The sequence below is a fragment of the Aptenodytes forsteri genome, unplaced genomic scaffold, assembly GCF_000699145.1.
Source record: "Aptenodytes forsteri isolate BGI_AS27 unplaced genomic scaffold, ASM69914v1 Scaffold118, whole genome shotgun sequence".
Lineage (NCBI taxonomy): Eukaryota > Metazoa > Chordata > Aves > Sphenisciformes > Spheniscidae > Aptenodytes > Aptenodytes forsteri.
This window is the reverse complement of record NW_008795859.1, coordinates 3,098,010-3,104,773: the sequence shown is the minus strand read 5'-3', so window position 1 is coordinate 3,104,773 and position 6,764 is coordinate 3,098,010. Positions and strand designations below refer to the sequence as shown.

Below are 6,764 nucleotides of genomic sequence, written 5' to 3'. Positions count from 1 at the left end.
TCCCAGGGGGGCTCAGTGGGGGGTTTTGGGGGGAGGCAGGCGGTGGTGTGGGGGGCGTGCTCGGCCTCTCCGGCCCCGGGAGCTGTGCTGACACCAGGGATGTCCGGGCTGCGGCCGGAGCCCACGCGTGTCCCGCGAGGCAGGAGCTGGCCGTAGGAAATGAGGAAGGCGCTTCGCCTGTTGCTTTTTACAGCTTCTGGTGCCTGTAGCGTGAGGTGTAGCTTCGTGCCACTCTCCGGAGGTTCGTGCTATTGGTGCGATCTGTTCCAGACGCACCAAGAGTGTCTGCCTGCGTTCACAGCTCTGGGATTTAGGGAGAGGATAGTGAACCCCAGCACTCCACAGCCACGTGTCAGGAAGCTCGCGAGAGCCGGGGCTGCAGGCAGCGTGGGGTGACTTTACATCCTGGCACTGATTCAGAGCCTTTGCTGAGACCATTTTTAAAAAGTGCTGAGTGTAGCACAGCCCTTCTTGCCACTTCCCCCTTCTCGTGCCGCTCCTGCGCCAGCTCTTTCGCTGCTTTAATTTTTTTTTGCCAAAGTCACGTCCTGTTTGATGGGCTGTCGAGCTCACGTCCCCAGCCCGTGCATCCCGCTTGCATCGCTGCCGACTCTCCTGGCCCGGTGAGGATTGTAAATGGGAAATTAAAATGGAAATGAATGCCGTTTGGGGGTGGCAAATGCAAACAGGCGTATTAGTGGGTTCGGCTCTGCTTGGAAAATGCACCTGCTGCCGGGATGGTGATTACACGTTCTGGAGCGCCGGCTGCCCAGGTGCCGATGGGAGCTGTGGACTTGGATTACTTTGCCTGTGAATATCCCAAAGTGTTTGGCTCACTTGCCTTTAAGCTGTTCCAACCCTCTTTACAGCCCAGTGCCAATCCTGCGTGCTGCCGAGCGGGGCTCTCTATAGACACAAAACTTAATAGATAGACTTTAATCAAGCAAACTGGCCCGGGGCCAGGTAATGGGGAGAGAGCAGGTGCTGAGCGGGGGAGGGTCGTTGGAGGGATCTTTTCCGAGCGCCGCTTTGTTTTGGAGATCGCATCTGGTTGTTAAAAAGTGCCTCTTGCTGTTTTATGCTGGATGCTGGAGGTGTGCTTAAGGAGTCTTAAAACCAGCTGCCAAAGCCTGCGTGGAGGAAGGATGAAGCGTGGGAGCACGTAGCGTTATTCCAGCCCAGGGGCCAGGATGGGGCAGGGAGATTTGCTGGTGTAAAGCCCGATTGCTGATGTTTTCCCCTCTGCTACAACCTTGGAAACTGAGATTGCAACACCAGACTCCTACAGAGAAGCCAAATTCCCCTTTGCCAGGAAGCAGCCACTTCAATGCTTCGAACCGGCTCTGGCCGGCATTTCCAGGGACCGGTGCGGTGGGGGTTTCCGACTCGCAGTGGCTGCGAAACTCCGGAGATAACCTCTGAGGTTGGAGGAGGCGGCAGCGGCAGAGCCCGCTGCTGGCACGGCTGGGCAGGGGCGGAGGAGGCGGCGGGCACCCGGCTCGGGGTGGGCTCGGAGACACGGGCACCGTCCTCCTCACCGTAAGGACTCAGCTGCCCCAGCCACACTCTTCCCCAGTACTGGTACCAGTCTGAGCCCACAGCCGGCTGGTTCGGGGTATTAAACAACCAAGACGCGAGTCCTACAGAAAGTCAGTCCTAACACCCCGGGGTGCTGGGGCAGATGGAGATGGTGACCTCTGCTCCCAGCACCTGCCGGCCGGGAGATCAGCCTGGCCTTGCCATCCACCCCCGGCCTTTTTGTGCGTGGCATGAAACCCCGTGTCGTTTCTGCTCAGGAAGGTAAGAGAAAACAGCCCTGGGACAGTGAGACGCCAAAGTCGTCTGCTCTGCTCCAGAGTTGCAGAGCTGCACGGAGTTTCCAAGCGGGAGAAGGCAGGACTGTGTCTGACAGGAGAGACAATAAAGGGGAGTACCGTGTTATTAAAGTTAACTACGGGAACGAAAACCTAGCGAGAGGAAAGTTCTTGCTTAATGACACTTTTATTACACAGTAAACTTTGATTCACTAGTCTGTCAAAGTGTGCAGAGATTGGTACAATTATGGGGTAGTGTGTTTTTCTGATATTGCCTCCTTGCACCACGGCTGTGATCCTAAAAGCAGGAGGTTTTGATTAACCGGAGTTGCTCGAGGATTTCCCCTCTTCCCTTCCCGAGCCGGGGAGAGGGCAGCACCCGCTGCTCTGCTTGGCTTTGCCGCCGGGCAGGGCGCGGAGGCTTTCGGCAGCAGGACGGGGCTGCTCCTTAAAAGGCAATGTTTAGGCAGCTCCTGCCTTTGGGGGACCCGCTGGCAGGAGCCCACGCAGGCAGGAGTTAAAGGTAGGCTGGCAGGGAGTTTGCGAGCAGCAGGCGAGCGCCGACCTGGAGCAGCCGGGTGGGTTTATTGCCCCCCCACCCCCCCCCAGCCCCTCCGCCGAGTTTTGCTGCCAGCGCCCAGCATTGCGGAGCAGCCGTGATAGCGCTGGAGCTGAACTTGATGAACCAGGAGGTTTCGGTGTGACCTTCGTTACTCTTTAAAGTCTGGTATCTGTTCTCGCCCCGGCTCTGGGTTTTCCCCCTGGCGTCTAACAAGTGGTTTTGTTCTTTGAAAAGAGGCACCGTGGAAATGGCAGTTTTTTGCTCACCTGAGGTCCTCTGGCACCTTGCCGAGGCTCTTAGCTCCTCGCCCTCGGGGCAGAGCCAAGCTCAGGCTCTTTATGCCTTTTCCCAGGCTGAGGAGCCAGAGAGGCCACGGGATGGAGTTGGCATGATGAGGCAGAGGAGAGTTGGGCACAAATGTGAAAAGCTGATGTCAGAGAGTTAAATAAGCCATGAAGGCTCCTGAATAGTTCATTTTGGGTAGATGTAAAATATTTCTCTGGATACAGAAGGTATACTTTTGGGGCTGATTTTCAGTTTTGCCAACAACGAAGTCAGAAAGTAAGATGAGTTTTGAACTGACGTTGAACCACTTTTTTCCCAGTCCCATTCTGTCCACAGAACTAAAATAAATTGGAATTTTTTAAAAAATACCGATTTCTTCAAATTAACGCACAGCCAAACCCACTGACACGAAAGCCCACAGCAGAAGCCAGCCATCTCCCATCTCCATCACCTTTTGAACACGGCTGCCTTTCAGCGTGTTGTCTCACTGCACAGGATCCTTCTGGAGCCCGAGTGGGTGTGTAAACACACACACGAGCGTGCGCTCCTCCAACCCTAATTTGGGTTTGCACTGTTATTTCTAACGAGCCGCTGGCTGAAGGGTGGGGGGAGGTAGGTCTGTGTAGGTCTTCGCATTTTCCTCCATCGCTTCTTCATGGCAGGGCAGCCGTTGCTCTTACAAGGAGTTGGCTGCAGCATGGGTGATGCTGGGAAGCCGGGATGGAGCCGAGCTCCGTACCTTCCTCCCTTCATCTCCCCTGTGCTCGTGCTGCAGCCTTCCCTTCTCTGGTCAGAGATATTTACTGCTGTAAAAACCTGCTGATGGTAGTAAATGTGGGCTAGAGAAGCACGGGCTTGCAGCCCGTGCCGGTCGCTGCATGTTGTCCCTCTTGCTGGTCCTGGGATGGGACGTGCCTTGGAGTCCCCCACCTGGGTGCCCTCCATCCAGTCTGGGTGCAAGGACAGCCCAGCCTGCTCATCCCTGGCACCCGCTGCCATGGCCAGAGCACCGGCATCTGCCCGCTTCAAGCAAGCCACCTGTTTGCCACAGAGTTCATGCGAAGCGACACGGAAATTACCGGGATGGGGAGGATTAAGTGCAATGAGGGCAAAACGACATCCAAGGCACAAATTGGCCACGCTTGCCCTGGAAGAGGCTGTCGTCGGCTGTGGTCCGTCTCCACCATCCCAGGCTGGGGCTTTGCTGCTCTTCGTCTAAGGTGTTACCCCTGGGATAGTGCCCGTAGTGCCACTGCCCACCGTGCCCCCCGGAGCTGCGCTTTCTGCCACAGTTGGCTGAACGTTTCTCGAGCATGTAGGAGAAAGCTGCAAGGATTTGCTTAGTGAGTGTCAGCAAATGAAACACAAAAGGCCTATCAGGGGGAACTGCTGGGTAATTACTATAATTTACAGCCTACATTTTAATTTTGAGCATTATTTTTTCAACAATAAGGGAGCAGGAATAATATCCAAACCAGGTGAAGGGAGAGAGCTGGGCCCGCCGGGAGCGGCTGCTGCGCGTGGACTCGCTGCCTCGCACTGGAGACTCGAGTTTCCTGAGCCGAACCGGAGGGGATGGCTCGCGGGGAGCAGGGGGCTTCTCATCCCCTCCCAGCAGTCGGGCAGGCTCAAAGGATGGGGACATAACGCAAAAAAAGGAGGGTTGTGGTAGGAGGGGGAGAGCCAGGCAGGTCCGTGGTCGGGGCACGGGGCTGGATGTTTTTGCAGCAGGTTGATGCAGTGGTCCAGTGAACGGCTCCTCCGAAGGGGAGATCTGGGAGCTGAGGGTCCCCAGCCGGGGCCAGCAGAGGGGGGAGGTGGCATTAGAGCTGAGCTTGCCGGGGGTCCTGGCTCCGTACCCACAACTCGTTTGGTGGCACTGCCTCCCTCCGGAGAGGTAGCGTGGTGGGCATGAAAGCTGGTGGGGAGTTTTGCTGCAAGCTCCCTCGTAGCCGTGGGGCACATCAGAGACGCGCTTGCGTCCAGCCACCAAAGGAGGGGTCCGGTGGGAGCACAACAGGCTGATCCTGGCGTCGCCTTCCCGAGGAAGGGTGAGCATCACCCACCGCAGCAGCAGCGAGAGCACACCGAGCCGGCTGCCTGCTTGATGGTGCCTCCGGCAACACCCCCAGTGCCTGTGGGGACGTGGGCTCACCGCCCACGTACCGTCCCCGCTGCTTTCCTTGGCACGGCATCAGGAGCCCGCCGTTCGCCTGGCTCTGCCACCCACTGGCTCCGCAGCCCTGGAGAAGTTACTCACCTTCCTTGTGCCTCGGTTCTCCCACGCGCTGCAAACAGCCCCGAGATCGGCAGGGGAAAGCGGCACTGCGATGCACTAATTCAGCTCAGCGATGCCGACCATGTTTTTGGGGTGCCATGGGTGGTGTCACTGAGCACGTAGCGCTGGTCTCTCTCCGGGACGGGGTTGCGGTACGTTTTGGCTGGGCCAGAACTGCCTCCATCCCTGCCCCGAGAGGGTGTGTGGGTGCGAGAGGGGCTGGAGGATTGTACCAGGTACCGTCGGGTGTAGGGGAATGAGATCACTTAGTTTTTCCCCTGTAACCTTGATCTGTTAATCCATGCGAGCTCCCATTAAGGGACCCTTTTATGGGCTCCCTCCACCCTTGCCGAGTCCTGGGTGGAGCAGGGCAGCTGCCGCCTCGGAATGGCTCTGGTAAAAACCCGCACGGGGGGGCGCGAGCCGCCGACCCTCACCCGCCGGGCTGCCCCTCCGGGTTTCTCCTCTGCGCTCCGAGATGCCAAGTGCATGCTACCGTGCTCTCTGGGCTCCTCTTCCTTCCAACCTCCGCTTGCCGGTACCGGAGCAGAGGCCCCAGTTTGCCCATGGTGAGACCGATAGCAAACCTCTCCCCATCCCTCCTCCGCCGGGACAGCGGCCGTGGGGCTGAGGTGTGCCGGGGTACCGCGGCATCCCACTGGTGCGACACTGGGCTCGCCGGCACGCACCTCCCCAAAGAAAAGCGCCTTTGATTCACTTGAGAGCGGAGGAAACTATTAGCCAAGCTTTGTTTTCCTGGATCCCTCCCCCTGCCGCTGACATTCAGACGAGAGCGAGAGAGACAGAAAGTGAGAGAGGGAGGGCGGGAGCGGGTGCCAAGCGGCCGCACCCCTTGTCAGCTTGGGTCAGCGCCACGTTCGTTATTAATGCTCTGTCTAGAGGTCACATTCAGATGCAACGAGCCCCAGGTCAGCCAGAGGAACAGATTAGAGCTCGCTCGCTGCTCCGCCACATACCGACGGCACCGACTCCCCGTCCCCGGGCTGGCACGAGCAGAGCTGCAGCGCACGGTTGGCTGCTCCTTCCCCTTCGCCTTTCTCCTGCCTTTTTTTTTTAATTCTTATTATTTCTTGGCAACGTCGGGCATCTCCTGAAACTGCACAGCCTCCCCGTAGCCCCGAGCTGCTGAGCGAGGAGGTGAGGTAGGGGAGAAAATACCGGAGGCGCTTCCATCCACCTTAACAACCGCGACTGCAGCCGGCTGGAAAGCTCCGGTGAGCAAGCGGGAGGAGCGCGGAGGACACCGTTCGCTTGCCGGCCCCGCCGGAGGGAAGAGCGCTGGGGCCGGAGCATGTGTTCCCACCAACTTCTGGCATCGGGGTCAGGAGTCTCCCGCCTGTGACCTGGTTTCCAGCCTCGGTGCCCACTCGCTTGCCGCTCTTGGCTGCCCATGGCTCTGAAATCCTCTTGCCCCCAGGATTTAAGGAACCGGCTTTGCTTTCTTCTCAGTCTCCGGCTGCTGCGAGGGAGCGAAAGCAAAATGCGTGGGGAGGGTGTGAGCGGAGCACTCGCAGCGCTTCGCAGTGAGCTGCTGTGCCCGGGGGGTCTTTGAAGAAGTGCCCCGACGTCCGCATCCTTCCCAGCTTGCCCGCTGCACGCTCTGGGCACGCTCCCTGCCCGCTGGAGCCGGACCCGGAGCACGTAAGTCCAGCATTGGGGTCCGAAGGATGGGGTTAACCTCAGGGTTGCGTGTAGCTGCGTGCCTGCAGGCAGACCCTGCGTCCCGAGCCCCCGCCCCAAGCCAACAGCAGGCAGGGTTCGATAAGATCTGATAACTCAGTTAGTCATAGTTTCAGTTGCGCTG

At 58.5% G+C, this 6,764-nt stretch overlaps 1 protein-coding gene across 1 annotated transcript in view; it reads left to right on the top strand.

The window, feature by feature from the left end:
• NCOR2 (nuclear receptor corepressor 2) overlaps positions 1 to 6,764 on the top strand; it is a 222,867-nt gene that overhangs the window by 140,427 nt on the left and 75,676 nt on the right.